This window comes from Macrobrachium nipponense, chromosome 27 (assembly GCF_015104395.2).
Source record: "Macrobrachium nipponense isolate FS-2020 chromosome 27, ASM1510439v2, whole genome shotgun sequence".
Lineage (NCBI taxonomy): Eukaryota > Metazoa > Arthropoda > Malacostraca > Decapoda > Palaemonidae > Macrobrachium > Macrobrachium nipponense.
In genome coordinates this window covers 6,306,171-6,327,748 of record NC_087216.1, presented here as the reverse complement: position 1 = coordinate 6,327,748, position 21,578 = coordinate 6,306,171, and the positions used below count along the sequence as shown (strand labels likewise).

The 21,578-nt window shown below is 38.4% G+C and overlaps 1 long non-coding RNA gene across 2 annotated transcripts in view; it reads right to left on the bottom strand.

Annotated features, from left to right (window-relative positions):
- LOC135200770 (uncharacterized) overlaps nt 1–21,578 on the bottom strand; it is a 647,058-nt gene that overhangs the window by 366,674 nt on the left and 258,806 nt on the right. For both annotated transcript variants that reach the window (XR_010311357.1, XR_010311356.1), the window contains exon 3: nt 20,996–21,039. This is a non-coding gene — a long non-coding RNA (uncharacterized LOC135200770). The remainder of the gene's footprint in view (nt 1–20,995; nt 21,040–21,578) is intronic.

Below are 21,578 nucleotides of genomic sequence, written 5' to 3'. Positions count from 1 at the left end.
TAAACCTTTCAAGTTTCACTGTTTTGATAAAAGAAAAACTATGCAATTTCAGAAACCTGATTAACTGAATAACTCAGAATTTAGTCAGGAAACAACAGCGTAGTCTCCTGACTAAATGCTGAACCTAAACCCAAGAAATACTTTTGCAGTCATTTACATTCTTCATCGTATTTGCAACAAGTGGCAAAGCCTGTTCACTTTCCGGTATGACCTTGTCAAATTGTTCTTGAATTACTAGCGTAGGAAATTGCTTCTAGAGTGGCCAAGGGCTTGTATTCCTTCGTCTTCTCTTAATATTTCTGTCAATTTGAAGCTAGTAATGTTTATTCGTTTATCCACTCCATTCCTGTTATTAGTTGTATTAGTAATGTCCTTAACACCATTATTACTGATACCAATGCGCCGTCGCCCGATAGAGGAATGGGTGTGATAATAAAATAATACGGATGTCCCTTGTGCGAAAAACTTCCAAAGGATTAACTGCTCTTCATGCTTCGAGAAAGAAGCCTTACCAGTAGAAATTATAATTTACTTCCCTTGTAATCCTAAGATCACAAGACTCGGTACTAGTTTCTCGTTGCCTTCTCCAAGGTTGGAATGCTAGATTTGTTTCTTTCATAATACTTGCAAAGTTTCTTCTCTAAGCGGATAGTTTAGCCTTTTCTATATGATACGGACTTCTTCGTCTTCTTCTTTGTGTGTGTAGGTGTGTATGTGTGTGTGTATCACTACGAACAGGAATTTATAGTTGACCTTTCCAACTGTCTTTACACTTAATAAATGTGATAAAAAATTATCTATAACTTCATATCATCTCAAAGATCACTTCTTTTACTACTGTTGTAAAAACCGTTTTATAATCTCGGACCCTCCAGGAATGGTGGTTCCACGTCGCCTTTGCTGAACTGCACCTGTACAAGCCTAAGATGTAGTGCGTCAGACTGTTGACTAAGTTGAATTAAAACTGACCATTCAATGCAGTAATCAGAATAAAAATACGAAATGTGAGTATCTTATAAGAAAACACAATAAACACTGTAAAAATTGCATAATACATAAATCATTACTGCAGTTAGGTAGGTGTATCCGAGTGATGAAAAATACTACACTTTATGAACATTTAACAAAGAACGGGTTTAGCTTGGATAAACCTCCACATTTTGCAACCCTGTTGAGATGAAGGTATTTGCATCATAAAAATTTGAACGAGTCGGAAAAATATCTTTAAACAAAAGAAAAATCACGGTTGTCGTGACAACCAGGTTCACTATGCAAGGTTGACAGCCCAACTTATAGTTATCAAAAGTCAACATTGCCAAGGTAGCTGACGTTTCAGCATCCAAGACGAAGTCTACAACATTCCAAAAAGCAAATACTAACGATAAAAGCACGGCAATTTATAATGTTAGCAGACGTTCAGTACCATCTTCTAAGGTTAGTTACAAGACAGTTATTGATTATGGAAAGAAATATACTATACATTGTTAAATTAATTATGCAAATACTGGTACACACTATATTTATAGAATACATTCATATGTATATTTGTTACTTTTTTTTTTATCAGATTTATATGTATTTGTAATAGCAACAAAGATCTGTTCACTTCTCAATTCCTTCGTCTTTTTTTATATACGCTTGTCACCACAAAAACCTAAAATCCAAATTAAGGTACAAATGAAAAACTCTAAATGCCCGTGGAATGAATCGAACCCTCGTCCATAGTTCAGAATGAGGTTAACATTAACCACGTGATCAATGGTGAGGTTAGTAAATGATTCTGAATCCTACAGATATATATATTAGTATGAGCGGGAATAGGTTTACATAAACTTTTTCGTGGTCTAGTGGTTAAAGTTAACCTCGTTCTGACATATCAGGTGCGAGGTCTAATCTTGTCCCGGACGTCGACTTTCTTTAACTGGATCATAGGCATTGCAGAGCAACTGTAGCCCCCCGCCCCCAGCAACAAAAATTAGAAGGAAGTCATTGTGGTTATTACAATTACTTATATGCACATACACAATAAATGTATGATATATATATATATATTATATATATATATATATATATATATATATATATATATATATATAATATATATATATGTATAACTGAATCACGAAAGTTAGGAACGTGATAAATCCGTAAATAAAGGTATATGCCACGAGGAAAATAAACAACGGTAACCACGAGATCTTTCGACGTTCAAACGTCCTTTACTTAGCAGATGAACTGCTCAGTAAAGGACGTTTGAACGTCGAAAGATCTCGCGGATACTCCGTTGTTTATTTTCCCTTGTGGCATATACCTTTTATATATATATATATATATATATATATATATAATATATATATATATATATATATATATATATATATGTGTGTGTGTGTGTGTGTGTGTGTGTGTACATACACAACTTTCTCCTTGCGAAAAACCACACAGTTTCCCTGCTATTACATTGTCTACTGGTGGCGGCTATTACCCAGTGTTCATCCATTCACATCTTCCCAGATAAACTAAGCAAACTTATGACCCAATAGCACTTGTACGTTCTTCTATTACCTTTCCTTTTATAAAGCGAGTGCAGTTATTTCGCCGCAATCAATCCGGGCTCACTATCTTAAATCAAAATATATAGGTACCTTACGCCACGACAATGCCTCACACAGATAATTCATTTGTTGTTGTTGTTGTGGTTGTTGTCGTTGTCGTTGCTGTTGTTGTTTTATTTGCATTATTACTTTTCCCTTTTTACAGATAAGCCATCAAATGTAATACTCACACACTTGAACACTTTATTTATATATATATAAACCGACATATTTTTTCTACACGAAGCTGTTTTCCCAATAAGGGATGGTTTCAGCTCCTGAGAAAAAAAAAACGCACACACACACACACAATGTTCACTGCCACATTCATATTTGTTTTGCTTACATACTGTAAGTTTTTTTTATTCATATAAAAATAAAAATAATGTATCTACGTGTGAGTTTGCAATAAATACAAATACATATATTCAGGAGAATAATCATGCCACGCCCATTGAAACCGGATCGTTCCCATGGGGTAATGAACTAACAAAACAATGTTAAAGGCTGCTATGCGCGCCTATGCGCTCGCTGTATCAGAAATACTGTGCGCGAGCTTCCACGTACATAACAGTAATTGATTCCCCCCTCCCCTTCCACCCCCCTCATCACCCCCTCCGAACGCAAGCAGAACAAATTCTTGTGTTCATTAACCACTGTAATCACTTACCATTAAAAGCAGCGAAGGCGGTTATTCAATAATTAGACCATCTGGTTAAGGACAACAGAACTAATGGTTTCTACTTGGCTGGGTACAAGATGGATGGTAATTGCTAGACTACTATTAATACTAATGTTACTACTACTACTACTACTACTACCATTGCTCCTACTACTGATCTAGAAGGAGGAGACAGAGTAGGAAAAGGAAAAAGACACAGAATACTGTTTTGGTAGTTAGTCTTGTGTGTGTGTGTGTGTGTGTGTGTGTGTTTGGCGCAGATAATGCTGGACTGTGAGGCAACGGCCATAAAAGACAACTCCCAATTACGACTGGCGAAAGTAGTGTCTTGGCTCTTTTTGACTTTGAGAATAATGTTGCTGGACTTTTAAAAGCTTTTAACTGAATAAAAGAGGATAAAAATGTACATATGTTTACATCCATATATGTACACAATAAATCTACGCAGTAGAATTCTTATATGAATGCAAATTAAATGGCGACTACATACAAGGGAATAAATCCAGCCCAGCAGAAATACACGTATACATACATACTTATGTGTATGTGTACGTCTTGAGATTTACACTCAAAATTATGGAAATATTATGTGCTACGGATGTGTATACAACGAATGGGAAGACTTTCACTGTTTTCATTTCGTAAGTTCTTCGCAAGCAATGTCTCCTGCATATTGAAAAAAGGACGACACCCATATTTCTGTTTGTATCTTAGAATGATCTTCCGGATTCTCTATAGGTATACATACAATGTCTGAAAAAAAGACATATTTTCCTTTAAAAATATCTGCTTAAAATCTCCACTGAACCTAATTATATTACCTATGGGCCAGCCACAACTATTAGCATATTCCCTCGCCCCCCCACTATCCATTATTATTATTATTATTATTAGAGAGAGAGAGAGAGAGAGAGAGAGAGAGAGAGAGAGAGAGAGAGAGAGGAGGAGGAGACGAGAGAGAGAGAGAGAGAGAGAGAGAGAGACTTTTTCTCGATGTCTGACCTATTTTGGACGATTCCAGTGAAGCTGGACATCTCTCGAGTTTAAAGCCCATGTGAGCATGGGTTGTGTAGATGACCTGATGGTGAATTCACATTTTCCCCTCACCTGCCATGCGTGCAGCGATGGATGATATCTATTCAAATAGATATAAGACGGAAGGGAATATTCTACATTTATTTAGTTGGTGGCTCGTCGTCTTGTCCGTTCCACTTCTAATCTTATTCCAAGATGTCTCGGGATGCTTACAGAGTCGAAAGGTGGCCTCCTCTTGAAGGGTCATAGAATCCTTGATGAGGATCCAGCTATAGCCGCCGTCATGTTCAGGGTGGTCTCGTCCGGGCCCGTCCTGTTAGAACTGGCGAGGGACTTCGTCTATCTCTTCCCAAGGACGGAAATTCTTCCGAAAGAGGTTTAGCAACAGATGTTGGTAATGATGCCTTGGACATTAGCGGGTTATTCACCGCCGGTCGTTCCTGCCGTCCCGAGTTACATGACGGCGTAGCTAAAATGACCTTTCGCTGTTATGACATTCGCTTCTTAAGTCAATAAATCAATCGCACCTGGAGTTGCCTGATCTCTGGAATCCAAAACATCTCTCTGCATCATTTACTTAGGATTTTTATGCTGTCCTAGATGAGAATAGGTACATTCCACTACCCTGTTCTGTAAGCTGACAATGGCAGAGCCTGTAGTGCTGGGGCCGGTCGTTGCACTTGAAACAAATGAATATAAAATGATCTTATTTACGGTTGAACAGAAAATACTACAAACGAATGTTCTACAGCATTATTCAAACTTGAGGGGAAAGGATATCGTGACCCGTTAACATTTGACAAAGAACAATTTGAGCAAGCTTTCAGGAAAACCTTAAGACTGAAAAAACAAATTTACACAAGACACATCATATAACTACACACACACACACATAACCACACTGTGGCTCAGTGGTAGCATGCTGAGCTATCAATAACAAGGCCTGTGGTTCACGCCCAACCCACCGCCACATGTCGACCCATCCGTGAATGAGTACCATTAGCCCTTGGGAGTTAAAAAAACAAGGCTGGAATGAAGGTATCATAACATAACCACGAGCATTAGAAAGTACAGATACCAGTTAACAGAAAACAGTACTCGAGTAATGTAATTTTTTTTTTATTTATTTTTTATTTATTTATTTTTATTTTATTTTATTATTATTTTTTTTTTTTGAGAGAGAGAGAGAGAAATCATAAAAAATAGAAGTTTAATACTGTATCACAGGAATCCCGTGCGGTCAAAAGTGGTTCACGATAATTAACGGAAACTTTATGGCCGGATAATACTTTGTTCCTTTGGTCTTTCCTTGTGCTCAAACTAACATAAAAAAAAAAAATTATTCATGCTCTACGACTACAGATGTTCCCATGACCGTATTCTACTTTACCTTTAGCGATGTAACTCCGGCAACCCATCCAAGGGCAGAATTGCGCGATGATATTGGAATTTCTTTAATATCAGTGAATCAGTTACTGGAGGTTGAAAGGTTTTGGATTCTGATGTATTTTTCCAGTTAACTGACTTATCTGGAAAACTGAGGTAACTCTATTTATTGATAGACTGATTTATGGGTCACCTTCAGGCATATGGTGCTTTAAATAGTGAAAAGAGGGAGTTGAAGTGGCTGGACAGCAAGACTGAAGAAAGAAAATGGAATGAATGTATAGTAAAGGGTTTAGTGGGTGTAGCTAGGGTCGACAAGGCCGCTGCAAACAACCTACTGTAACGTCCTCAGTATACCACGTAAGGCACACCGATGGCACTAACCTTTCTAAGTAAGGTAACTCTATTGTTCCTTTCAATAGATCAACGTTTGTTATCATTTAAATATGTTATAGTCCTGAAACATTCTGCAATCTTCGGTGCATTGAAAATTGAAGCACTGGTTTTAACTTTAATTTCTTTTTCTTTTTGATTCTTATAACTTTTCATCTGCACACATATTCTAACTCTTATTATACTCCGGTGCTAACAAACTGGCGCTGTTTCAACCGTCCCAGTGGTCCTCATGATACAAGATGCAATACAGCTCCCAAGTTCTACACCTTCAGCTACCAGACTCATTTGCTCTTTCCCTGCCCATTCCTTGAACATATTGCCCTTTCACCTTTCTCTCGAAAACAGCATGCATGATATGCAGTTTTTCTCCAAGAAAAAAAAAATTATGTACTGTCAAATCCCCAAAACTTAGCATTTTAATTTTTAACAAATTTTTCCAATATCAGTTTCATACAGATACCCTACGAAGTTGAGGAAAATACAGAAGAATGAAAGGAGCTCTATGGGCTAAAGGTCTGCAAAAAGAGGCACGAGCATTTTCTGGGTCAAAATAATAATTAAAATACACTTCCATAAAAAAACACACACACACGCAAACTTGTAAAGCGGAAGAAATTATTTGCAAAGTTGATGAGTGCAATATATCTTTAGACAAAAGAAAATTATGCATTAGTCACACAGGATGGCGCAATAAAATTCTAAACCCGCAATAAACTATATTCTCAAAGTAAGATAATAAACTATTACTGCTGGAGAAAATAAATTTTTAATAGGGGGAGAAACGCATCCTTAACGCAGAAGATGAATGATCAAAGGGAAAGTGGGAACAATATCCCGACAGAGAAGGAGAGGTTGGAATAAGGGGGAATAAATACCCTTATTCACAGCCTCCACGCCATAGGTATGGAAAAGCAGAAGGCGCCATGTTACTTGTCTCCAGAGAAGCATTGTCTAAAATCGAGCCGGTAACAAGACATGGCAGGCACCTAGCTCCAGAGCAAGACATACACACACACACACACACACACACACACACACACACACACACAGAGAGAGAGAGAGAGAGAGAGAGAGAGAGAGAGAGAGAGAGAGAATCATTTTCATCAAAGACCGATTATTTGCTCAAATTAATTTTTTCATGTACTGTATTTGTTCCATAATCCGAAAGAGGTCGGAGAAGCTCTTCATGCGACAGCAGAAGTAACCTCGGAGGTAAAGTGTCTTCAGTGTCTACACAGCACTTCCAGCAACTACTGAATAACATAGTTAGGTAAGTAACACTTTTCTCAATTAATCTTCTGTAATAATAATATAATGCGAGTGGATCTTTCTTTTTTGTCCTCCCGGGGTGGTGGCAGGGTAGGCAGGGGATCGGGAGGGTAGGGGAGACATGGCACATCCACCCTCCTCCTGCAAACCTGTTTATCCTCACCGAGCGGGGGTTGGTAGGGGATCAGGAGGGTAGGGGAGACATGACGGGCAGCGCCGGGTTCCAGCACAGCGTAGCGAGCGCCATCAAACTCGTATTATAATAATACTCTACACCTTAAGGGTCAAAAGAGAGAGAGAGAGAGAGAAGGCGAAATCACTGGGTATAGTCTTATTATACATGCATAAAAAAATACTAGACAAAACGTTCCAGTTTTCAACTAGTTTTCTTTTACCAGATGATTTGCTATTTTTCTAATGATCAAGATTTCATTATTGACCAATTTAATATATGATTCGGCATTGTAGAGTTATGATAGAATATTTTTCAAAAAATAAAATCCTTAATTTTTTTCCTGGGGGCAACAGATACATCTCCTCCAAGGAAAAATAAATGAATGATACACAAAGAAATAAAGTTACGGTTGCTTCCCAATGTGCACTTCTGATGACGGGCACGTAATATATGTACATCTTAGTTCACCAGACGCTTACGAAAGAGGAATATAAACCTGAAAACAGTTAATATGGGAATTAAAGGCATTTTTAAAATTTGACTTAATGCTTGCTCGTAATACTTTACCAAAGGCACAGATAAAACAGTAAGAAATTTCTCCATAAAACTCCCCACCGTTAAAATGAGAAAGCTAGAAAAAGAAATAAAAAAAGAAAAAAAACAAGAGGAAAAATACCTTATCATTGTGCACTGTTCCCGTTATAATCGCCCAAGGACATTGAGAGTAAAAACAAATGGCTTAACGGTTAGAAATGCGATTAGCAATAACGGGGGAAAGGAATAAAGGAATAAAAATAATTTTTTTTTATCTCGAATTCTTTTCAAAGTATCTCAAATAGAAACTTCCAACCGAAAAAAAAGAATCAGCACAATGAAGATTCCATTAAAAGTACTGCAGGGATAATGAAGAACGAGAGAAGCGGGAATAGAAAATGATGCGAAAAGAAATGAAAGAAAGAATGAGAATTAGGATAAGTATTAAGAAAGGAATCGTAATAAAGTACCTCCCCCCCCCAACCACAAAAGAGAGAGAGAGAGAGAGAGAGAGAGAGAGAGAGAGAGAGAGAGAGAGAGCCAGCCCGTTGCATCTTTGGGCAAAATGAGAAAACCCGTTATCGAATTCCATCATTAATAAATAACATATCGTACATCGCGGAGGAAATGAACGTGAAATGGGCCTTTCGTGGCTTCACCGAAGCATGAGAAATGATGACGAATTATGCGAAAAGGTCCAATAAAAAACACTTTCTTAGGGTCATGCAACATAATGACTTCCTGTGGAAGTTACTCTCGTCTTCAGGACGCCTCTGCTCTCAGACAGTGCCAGCCAGCCAGCCAGCCAGCCAGCCAGAGCCAGCCAGTCAGCCAAGCGGACGGGTGGCAACGACGGGGAGGAGTGCGGGGCCAATCCACTCAAGCCAGGCCAGTGCCAAAACTGAGGCGGTTTTATGGCTCCCCGACGGAGCTGACGTCCGCACCAGCGGACCGCTGGTTCCAGCATTTGCACACCTCTCTAAACTCCCTTTATGACAAACTCACGCTGTAAAACCTCTTTATTACGAAGTCACGCCGTCGTAAAAAGGAACTTTTTCAAATGACGAAAGCCAAGTTGATAGGTGCCAATTTCAGCCTGGCGTCGTCGGAGGCATCGCGGAAATCAGAATGAAGTCGCGCGAAGTCGGCGTGACGTGACTCTCGTTAATCACTCCAAACCTTTTGTTACGAACTCATCTTTTTCATCTTCACTGTAAGATAAAAGTAGCTATATTCACAACGCTGACAGATGAAATAAGCTAGACAAAAGAGAAAACAAACTCTTTGAAATACAAAATGAGATACGAATGAAGCGAGAGGTTTTGCATCCTTCCCCAAAAAATATTTCATGCAAGTTTTGCAAATACATGATAACAACTTTCACAATAATTTAATACATCCGTAATTTGTTCTCGTATTTCGTTAAAATTTACAAAGGATGCACACATACAGTCTAGCAGGCAAATAAATGAGTTATCTAAGATTTTTATAAAAGCTCAGTAACCTCGATTGTAGTACACTTCAGTTACACCAGATTCACCACAAAACGAACAGTTATCACGGTACAGCTGCTAAACATTTATTAGCATTCAGATCTTAACCTCACTGCGCACTCCGCTAATACTGCCAATATACAACTTATATTGAAAATCCTCTCGCACGTAACGTTCGTATGTGCGCAAATATTAAATAACGTTTCCTTCTGATATACGCATATTATAACCATATGTGGGCAACAAGGTTAAGTTCCGCTCTTAATGCTAAGAAAAAGTGGTTTTCTAGCTGAAGGAGTGGATACTGTTCGTTGGACATTAAAAGTCTGTGGTAACTTTAAGTGCTCTAGACGCTAGTCTGCTCACTGACCATAATTGTCCGCTGACTGACTTAAGTATTTGGTGTTGGTTACAACTGGAAAATCACATATAAAAATTATCTAATATTAGCACACGCTCATACACACACACACACACACACACACACATATATATATATATATATATATATAATAACAGTTCCCCTGATAAGGCGCGGCGCTATAATCACGACCATGTTTGCTAAATACCTTTTCACGATGAATAATTTCGTGTTTAATAAACTCACTGTCACATATACCATATGCTCTTCGAATCAGATTCGAAATAGAAGTCTGGTAGCGTTCGAGGAGTTAAAGAATGTATGTGCATATGGATCTGAATGTGTATCTTTTCCGCAAACTCTGAATTCCCGAAAGCTAGTGTCAAAACTGATAGTCATTCTCTGCTTCAACCCTCAACTGAAGGATGGAGATTACTTAAAGAATACTAATTTATCAATCACGTCATCACCATACCTTACCAAAGTAATGTCAATATCCCAAATTTAAAAGACTGATATGTAAATAAACTTATGAATAATGCAACGGGCTTTAAAAAAAAACATTTTCCTCCCAGAACCAAGGCTACGATCACTCCAGTTAGTGTTTGTTGCGACATCACCTTCCTCAGTGTCAAGTCGTAAATCTAGAGTATGGTAGCAAGCAACTGACACCTAATGAAATTTGCAACTTCCGTTGTAAACTTCCAGCAGTGGGGATACAGCTCCCAATGAAACCACCAGAAGCCTTGTAACGTACAATACCTTGCAATGGAATAATGCAAATGCTACCCTTGTTTTCTCAATGCAACACTTTACGCTAGTTCATCTGAAACAGTTGCTACAACAGAATAACAGAATCTACTATTTTACGTTTATAAACATATTTGCTCATGACGTGTTATATACTTTCCCTGTCCAACAAAACCATTTATTTTTCAACTAAAACATACTAAAAATGGAGAAGTAAACTGATTAATGTGAAAACTGCAAAGAAATAAAAGACACGTGTAAATAAAATCATGGCAACTAAGCTGATGATGATGTTCGTCGAAAGCTGAGGATAATTTGCATTCTAAAATGATGTGGCTTTCATTCTCAGCAAAAAAAAAATAAATAAATAAATAAATAAATAAATAAATAAATAAATTATAGCGAAGTTACATAAAATTTTTCAGATCTCCAAAATCTTCCCTCAGTTTCAATCTGTCTTTTCTACCTATCAGGAAGGCTATGGAGATACCTTTATTCGTCTTATTACTCCCTTACAGCTGGTTTCAGTCCACTTAGTCTTTAACTAGCACCTGTCTTTTCCAATCTTATCTAGATAAAAGTAGCGGCTTCCATTCACCTCTTCAGCAGCAGCTGTACCTTTTTTGTAACCATTAAAAATAACAGCTGTCCTTTCTACCCAGAATTTAACCATCCGCAGCCTCTTCAATCCAGCCTTTAACTGCTATGTGTCCCTTTCACAGAGCCTCTCACCATCAGCTGTTCTCTCCACTTAGTCTTCAGCAAACCAGTTTTCCTTCCGTGTAGGATTTAACCAGCAACTATACCCCTTCTACTCAGTTTTTAATCTATATTTTTTTCCTCTGTGTTCAATCTTTAATCTGCTGTCATCCAATCCAATCGGCAATAACCAGCATCTGCCCTCTCCACGCAGCCCTTTATTCTGCAGCTGTCCGTTTCATTCAGCAGTTACCTAGCAACTGTCCCCTCCACGCAGTCTTTAACCAGCACCTTCCCCTCATAAGCAGCAGTACCCAGCGACGGTCCCCTCTGCAAAGCATTTAACTAGCAGTTTGTCTGATCCGCTGTCTTTAACTAGCAGATGGCCTTCTTATCTTTCAGGTTCCTAGTTACGGGAATTGGAAATATCCTCTCTAGAAATTTCGAACATTTTCCATCCTTCCTATTTCCCTACTCGTCACAATAATTTTCAATGAGAAATGTTAATAGTCGTTGTATATATCTAACATGTTTTGAAGGACAACGTTCGGATAGAAAGACATGCAAACTAAAAAGATAAAAGACATACTACGTCTCCCTTTAAGTTTTGGTGCTACAGAGATTCTTTTTATGATCGTTTCCAGCAATATACGAGATTTATCCAGTTTTCCGTGATTAGCATTATAGGAATTTTATTATAATTTTTTTTAATAGTTACACAACACTTTCAAAAAATATTTTAGATTAAATTAGAAAGTTGAGATTATCATTGCTTAATTAATACTATATTGTACAGATCAGATAGCTTTTAGGTGCTTGTTGTGCCACAATTTTGTTTGGAAAAAGTATTGTCGTCATAATTTTCGACAAAGAATGGCTTTACAATTTCTAGTATATATGTATATTTAAATAAAACGAGCGCCAAATACTTAAATAAAAATTGTAACATTTATCACCCTTTTATAATATAATGTAAGATTCTTGCTAATTTTGTAAGTCTTAATCCTTTAGTGACTCGGTGAATTAATTTAATCATGAAAATAAGATCTCCACGATTCTCACATGAGTTTGTTGTTTTGAACTTCATGCGATGATTAATGTGGATGAGAAAAAAAGTTATCTGCCATAAAAGGGGCCGACCAACTCAAGATATGAACAAGCACGGCAACTTTTATAATCAGCACAGTTCATCGTATCATAAATACCAAATACTTTCAGTTTCTCAGCAAAACAAGGAAAGCTCCCAGTACAGTTGTCGGCAATCTTACATTCATGAGCTAATGAACCTACTTAACCGCCCATTAATATGAGACCAGTAATTAATATGAGAGCAGTAGCTAGATTACTGAGGTAATTAGATTTGATAAGGTTTCCTAACATCTGACGCCCAAGCGAGCAAGAGGAAATTAATGGTGGTTTATTATGTATGAATGTGTGTATGGATGTGTGTGTACATATGCACAATAAAAGATACTAATGAAGAATACTGTTTAAAGACAATGCAGTCTTGGGTTGATGCGGCAAGTATTTTGAAGATTCACAGAGTATTTTGTTTGTTTGTTTGTTTGTACCGTGTTTTTACGTTGCATGGAACCAGTGGTTATTCAGCAACGGGACCAACGGCTTTACGTGACTTCCGAACCACATCGAGAGTGAACTTCTATCACCAGAAATACACATCTCTCACTCCTCAATGGAACGGCCGAGAATCGAACTCACGACCACCGAAGTGGGACGCCAACACCATACCAACCACGCCACTGAGTATGGTAAAGAACAGAAGCAACCCTTAATTACGTGAGAGTATGTTATCATACGTTTTGCACAGTATGTAGATGTGACCGCTGAAGACAAAAGGGGGTTAATTAAGACAGTGAAGGAAGAAAAGACAGCAGAGTTAATGAAATTCCCAGAAATACTGAAGGACAATGATGGAAATGTGATCGAATGGCTGACCAGGGTGTTTATGGTGTGTCTGGATGAGGGAAAGAGTCAAAGGAAATGGTATAGAAAATTTATTGTTCCTCCAGTTAATGGAAAAAGCGATGGAAGAAACTCCAATGATTTTAGGGGTAAAATGTCATGTATCAGAAAAGGGGAAGTTGAATAGAGGGATTTTGATCGAGATAACTAAAACAGAGGCCAGAAGAATTTATAACAAAAGAAGTTTAGACCAGAAAGAGGGTCTATGGAAGGAATGTAGCGTTTCAATCAGTTATGTAAGAGACTTGATGATCAGATTAAAAACTGTATTCCACACAAAGGAACAACGACGTAAGGTTTTAAATGTTTTGGGATGCATTACACAAGTATGGAGAAGTATGAAAGTAAAAAAAAAAAGTACAGCAGACATGGGTGCTATGTTGTAGAATAAGAAAATAGATCTAAAATAGATCGTGAGGGATAGAGAAGATATACTATAAAAACTGGTCAAATTGTTTGCAAGATGAGAAATTCTACAGCATCGTTAGCAAGAGCAAAATTAAGAACGTGTAAGGAAGGTATATTGTGTGGTGATCTAATATCATGCAGAAATAAGACGGTAGACCAAACTTTCGTATCAAAAGGTGCACTTGTTTTATATTGTCAATAGACTAATAAATACTTTTCAAGTAATTCTGCAGCCTTTGATCAGTCATGCTTTATGACGAGAACAGAGTTAACCTCAAGGAATAGGGGAAAAGTATAAGAACCGCACCAAGTAAAAGCAAAAGATTCTCCTAAATAAGAGTGAATGTTTTTAGCTTAAGAAACTGAAAACAGGAGTAAAAATCACTGGCCTCTGAGATGGCACGCCGTAGCTCGAAACATTTCACTCTGAAGAATTTAATCGATATTAAAAGAACCTCCAACATAGGATGATTCGATTCTATATTCGCCTACACTGTGAAATATAAACAAGAGCTTCGTCTAAGAGTTTCTTCAGCATCAGGTCAAGTTGAAGACTGTGATGCTTGTTGGAGTGCGGGTCTCTGAGGTGAACATGCAAGAGCTATACTGTGTATATCATGAACACACGCACCTGGGAATTGGCCAGAGAAGGACGCCTGCCTTCCAAAAGAAATAACAGAGGTACGAGGGATGACAGGTGAGGCAAGAACCAGGATCTCTTTGGCAGCCGACATTCAGCCTTGGGAAATTGTTGATAGTGCTGAGAGAGAGAGAGAGAGAGAGAGAGAGAGATGAATACGAGGAGGGTGAGACGAGATGAGAGAGAGAGAGTAAAAATACTGCTAAATATGAAATGTCAGATAATGCCGAGAAAAGAGAATTATTTCGATTTTACTGCGGCGTCAAAACAATAAAGGAGAGAGAGAGAGAGAGAGAGAGAGAGAGAGAGAGAGAGAGAGAGAGAGAGAGAGAGAGAGAGAGAGAGAGAGAGAGAGAGAATTTTCTCTTCGATTATCCAAATGCCCTGTATACTTAAATACATTTGATTTTGCGGGGACTGAACACGAACACCTTACTGTAAGAACAACATCAAGGAAATGTTAGCGAACTATCACTTCAGTAACTTACTATCGTGTTAATGTATTGGCTTTTAAACAATCTATTAAAGTTTCGATCTAATATACAATGCTCCGGATCATGTATGATCAATCTCGACATTTATGCGAGGGAAAACTAACTTGAAATTGAGTGAATGAGAGCTCAGCACAAATCAAACAAGAAAATAGCATTGTATCTCATTATGAAGAACATGGCAGCAATCAAAATAAAAAAACTGGAATTTCTTAGATAAATTATTTACCAAAGTAATTCTAATTATCGCCTTATCTAAGCTCTACATGATTAATAATACCAATCTAAACACTGTCAATTTCTTATAAAGGACGTCATGTAACTAAGTCTCCGAAATCATGATTAAAAACCTATCATAACCTAACAAGACTTGTCAATCATTTCCTTTATCGTGAAAGTTAATGACTCGATCAGCTTGAAGTTTCGACACTGCTGTTACTCTTAGCTGGAAAAGCCTTGTGATGGCATGGTTCTTTTACTACTATAACGATAGTGTAACCATATCCATTTAGCTGCATGATACAAGGGTGCGTGTAACTCCCTCCCTTCACACAGTAATCTAGTGTGCAGAGGGTATCATTAACTTAACTGTAAACGTGGGCGTACACTAAAGACACAGTTCGTTCACTCCAGAGCTGTTTAAAGGTTGGGAATCCAACAATTTACGGCCGGTAATTAATCTCTGTCTGGAACCAATCTTTTTTCGAACTGAGCAACAACCCTCACTCAGGAATCGTAAACTCTGCGCTGCGCACTTCCTCATGAGAGAGGGACAATTAATGAACAGCACTGCTTAAGCGTTAATAATTTCACATAAAATAATGTCTTATTAAAAGAGTTCAAGATTTTAGACGAGACCTGTCAAAGGGGCTGATTTTCATGATACAATGATTGTGACACCTATGAGTGACGAAGTTTAAGGCACAGAGATTGTGACAGCTACGAGTCCCCAAGTTAAGATTAGGCACTGCAAGAGAAGTACCTACATGTTGGGAAAAAGACCTGATCAAATTTCTACGTTCACAGTTGTAGATTAACAAAACTGACTTACCGAAAACAAACTGGTGTCAAGAAAGTTGTTGTAAGCATCTTAAATTCTCCTCAATACACCTGCAGAAGATACATATTAGCATGAAACAACCCGAGATCCATCAGGACCACGATAGGCTGAAGTAGCCGTCAGGTTCGGCACTTAACGCCCTTAAAAACCAGAAGCCTCAGTCACACGTTCCCGATCTAAAACCTCGACACTTGATTGTTGCTCGCCGTAAAAGGAAGGCAATCAACGTCTGTCGATTCCTGCGTCGTGTTTTCGTTCGATATTCGCTGATAAGTCTACACATCTCACTCCGAGATAACTCTGAGCTGGAAACAAACACACACACACACACACACACGAAACCTCGTATGCGGTTTCCAACTTGCGAGATGCATATAGAGAGATAACAACAGCATGACTGGGTGTGTTCAAATCGCAATTATGTTGATTTATACAAGTAGATACGTCTGATGGAAACGGGCTTTGATTTTAATAGCAGGTATTCTATCTCTCTCTCTCTCTCTCTCTCTCTCTCTCTCTCTCTCTCTCTTTTGAATAACAATGAGACGTCATGCTCCTTCCAAAAATCGCAGTGATAAAAAACAGAACATGAGAAGAGTAAGACGAAGGAAAGGTTGTAAAAAAATAATTAAAGACTGAGTACTAAATACACAAAAGGTATATAAGAAAAAGGATAATTATAAAAACTTGAAAATGTATAATTATCAAAACTTAAGGTACAAAATAATTCGAAGTGCGACGTGACAGCCTTATAAATAATGACCTACTCTTCCTTGAGAGAGAGAGAGAGAGAGAGAGAGAGAGAGAGAGAGAGAGAGAGAGAGGCTGACAATCAATAACATAATTCAGTAAATTACTCACTTTTCCAGATAATTTCAGATAAGCTTGGTGAAGCGCATCTGTACCATGGAATTATTTATAATCACTCGAAAAGACTGCCGTTACCAAACCCATTTACGTTATATAAGTAATTTAACGTGGGAAAGACCTCCTTATCAATAAGAGAGTAATTACTACATACACACGCATGCGCGCGCACTCACATACTGTAAGCACACCATTCAGGTTGCTTATAAACCATTAAATCATATATCGCTCGCCAGGATAACCTGCCATTAGGAGCAAATTACCTTGGAGATCAGAGAGAGAGAGAGAGAGAGAGAGAGAGAGAGAGAGAGAGAGAGAGAGAGAGAGTTGGGGGGAATTGTTTGAAAATTTTAACGGAATCTTTAACGATGCATCTTAAAAATATTTGCCTTGCCTCTATGAAAACATTTGGCAATGTTAATAGTTTATTACCACTGGAGAATAAGGATTTGATGGTGCTGATAATGAAGATGACACGATGTTGAAGATCGGTAGGATAAGAGCAAGAGGTGAGTATATTCAAAAGTTGAAATTACAAGTTAAACAATGATGGCGACCTTTATAAAAAAATAAATGAAAAATGGCCGGAGAAACCGCTATAAGCCCAAACCTATACCTGTAGGTGACGTTGCACGATATATATAGTATGATTAATCAAAAGAAGCGATAGTCCTGCTTCATAAAAGGGCATAGTATAAGTAAGTCAGAGAGCACAGAAAGATGAAAATCCCAAAGCCTGGCGATTTGATGAAAAAATAAAATCACGTAAAGAACTACTAACTACTAACCTTCAATTGCACAAACTATCTAATTCTGAAGCCATTCTAAAACATCGTCAGCTTCAGAGAAAAGCTGACTTTTCTTCTTCTTTTTTTTAAGTCTGGCAGAGGCTCATCAACAGGTATTATCGTTTTCCAGCGGATCGGTATTCGATGGATTTTTAATTTCTTCATGATAAATACTTTATATACTTTTTTTATATCTCCCTCATGATGTGAGCAAATGAAATTTGAATGTACAAAAATAACATATTTTGATTTTCAAAAAAGAAGTCTTCTACACTGCTAATAAAGAGGAAATTTATGGTAAGAGATGTTTTGAATAACTTGATCAGACCCGTTATAGACTCCCTTAGCTGCATTATGTCAAAGTATAATTTTTCTATGTATTCTCATGCATACATGAATACATATATAATTGCACATATATATACACATATATATACATATATATGTGTGCGCGCGTCTGTGTAAACTGACATATTAAGTAAAAAAATGCTCAAAGTAATTTAATCGCACCGTTCATTAAATTTCAACGAAAGTAAAATGGTTTCCTCTAAGATTGAAGAGAACAATTATATCAAAAGAAAAGTACAGAGAAACTAAAAACGTTCATTTCCTATTTTACCAGTCCCACACCCAGCCCCCACCCCCACTATTCTCTCTCTCTCTCTCTCTCTCTCTCTCTCTCTCTCTCTCTCTCTCTCTCTCTCTCTCTCTCTCTCTCTCTTTCTGTCTGGAGCCGCCAATGGTCGAGGCAACACGGAAAAAAAAAACTCATGATGAAGATAATGGTGAGGTGAGTTAGCAAATAAAGGGGAGAGAAATTTAGCTGAAGCACATAACGGTACGCGTAAAGGGACATTTGTGCAAGTCATGGTGCGTGTCAACAAGCAAGGAGGAGAGAGAGAGAGAGAGAGAGAGAGAGAGAGAGAGAGAATCGTGCGTACGCAAGTTCAGTACAACGATCTAGGTGACAGAAAAGGATCTGCTGCTACGGTCTACTTATCTGACGTAAACAGAGAGAGAGAGAGAGAGAGAGAGAGAGAGAGAGAGAGAGAGAGAGAGAGAGTCTGCTCAAGTTTCAAGTAGAACCCTACTGTCGAAAACTAAAGGGAATTCTCATTTGCCTCGTCTTCCATCATTTCACGTTGAGAGACAAAGTGCACCATTCAATAATACCTTAATTCACATCAATGCACAAAAACACACGTGTAATGGGCAGAGAAGACGAAAAGAAATCTTCATAGTCTTAAAAACTTTTGATTTTATTGCAGGCCCTCCAGTCAAGCCTTTCACTCTCGGTTACAGCCCTTTCTGCATCCAAATACACCTTGATAATAAACCAACAGGATAAACAAAGAAAAGTGTGTATACGTATCCATCTTTAAAAATGAAATCCGAAAAACTGCAACGTCGCCATTAGAATCGGATTTCAAAATGGAGGTAACGTTCAACAAAACGGAAAGAACAAAAGGCCTGATCACCGCCTGGCGCCCTCCTTTTCCATGTAGGCCAAATGCCATGGATGGTAACACAGTTTCAAGCATATAATTTAATCCTACCCCTCTACACATGACCCTTGGGAAAATACGAGAGGGGATGGGGGGATGGGGAGATGATCAAAGCGACGACTCAGGTGAATGTCTGTACCCATATTAAGTCCGGGAGCATCAGACTTCACAGCGGGTCTGCACGAACAAGCAAGGCGCCTTCGACTCCAAAACCCAGCAATAACACTAACCCCAACCAACCCAAAACCCTAATCCTGGGGACGCAAAAAAAAGGCCAGAATCTCTTTCCTATCGTAAATCTAAATTATCTACAGCCCCCCCCCCCCCCCCCCCCCCCCCCCCTCCCGAGAACCCAACGACGAAGGAAAAAAAGAAAAAAAAACACTTTCCTTCCTGGGATCTTTTCCCGCCAATCCTTCGCCATAAAAGGGACCGGAAGAGCGCCAATATCGCCGCTATTTTCGCCCGATGGCTATTTTCTAGACGTGTTCTGCCAGTAATTCCGTAATCATCTAGTTGTTAACGGATAACAACCGGTTCTGGATTTGACGAATAGGAACGGGCAATATACTATGAAGGGAGTATGTTGGGGCGAAGGAGGAGGAGGGAGGGAGGGGGGAGGGAGGGAGGGGAGGGGAAGCAGACTGCGATTTCGCAATATGGGATGAGATAAGAGGGAGGGGGTGGGTGGTTACGTAGGGGATGGCGGCAAGATCTCAAATGCAGGGGCGTCACCAGTCCATGGCTGCATTCCTCGTTTAAAAATTATATAACTAGACCGCCAAACCTTTTTGAAAGGGACAGAGCCTTCTTTGCATTTTACGCTACCTTGAAAAATAAGTAATTTGGAACAGATGCTAAGACAGGCTTTTTAATATTACAACGTTAAAAATCAGTTTTGGCTCACTTCAAATTCTGAACAAGCACCTATACTTTTAAGAACACAAATGACAATAAAACTACACACTTCTTTGGGCCACTGTAACAAAGACTCTGCATCTCATGGAGAAACTTCACAAACAACAGCATTCCTGCGTCGCCAAAAATCACAAGTTTTAAAAGTAAATTGTATTTTTCCTAACTATACAAACCTGAGGTCCTTTACATTAGGAGTGGAGAGCGACGGTGTCGTGGACGGGGTCTGTCTCCACTCCTAATGTAAAGGACCGAGGGTTGGTATAACGTGTAGGAACAATTCCATTTCTTAAGTATTACTTTACCCCTAGACCGTTTCGTCTTTCGCCAGCACACTGGGTCCCTTACCCCACGCCCCCACCCCCGCCCCCCACCTCCTTCCGCCAAACAGCCAGAATTAGAGGCTCCTAACACGAAAGGATGAAGAGAATTTCAGGCGGAAATAACTAAACCGAATACCAATGTACCAATGCAGATTGCTTTGGATAACGACTAAGACATTGTAGAGCGTCAGAGCACTTGAGTCGTAAGGAGGACTATATATATATATATATATATATATATATATATATATATATATACCCTGGAAGTGTGTATGCATACTGTATATACAATACATAAATAAATCTGCATACGTATCTTATAATCTCCTCTAACATAACCGTACACAGCAAGCAAACAAGTTTATTCCTACTTGTGTTAAAGCCCACAGTGCAACAGATATAGCTTTTCAAAGATTTAATTTATATAATATATATATCTATATATATATATATATACTATATATATATATATATATAATATATATATAATATATAACGTAATTTGTATCTACATGTATACATTTCCTGTGTGAAATCAGGGTACTGCTGGCCATTCTTGCCGTCGTATCATAAGTTCAAAGAGACGAACCCCAAGGCAGCAAAATTTTTTGTTACAAATAAAGGAGTTAATTGCGACTTACCTTCCCCATCGAGGCAATCTCACCCTCCGCGGCATCGAATGACCCTGCAAAGACAGAAAAAAACACAAAAATGAAGGATACATGTAACTTGGGGTATACCCAATACCCTGTTTCGTAGTCCCTAATGCTAAAGTTCCGAGATAATTGTTTCCTTTACCTGACCGCATGCCAAACCTTTGAAGCCCACCCACAAGTTTAAGTAGCCCTCCCATGCCCTCCTGGGTAAAGGGGTATGATTTAATGCAAAAATAAAGACGGGACCTGCCGAATTGATGTATGTGTCACGTAACCACAAATTCACTTCTTGCATTCCCCGGCCACATTCAACCTTCGTCTAACTCTCTCTCTCTCTCTCTCTCTCTCTCTCTCTATTCGTGCTTTACTTGAAGATTAAAAATTTTCTCACTTATATCTGTAGCTTAGCGTATATTGTTAAGTATAACCGAGCAAAATTTTCACTATATGTATGCATACACACACACGCACACATATATACACTCATACTCACGCGCGTGCACACACGCACACACATTTATATAATATATATATATATATATATATATATATATATATATATATATAT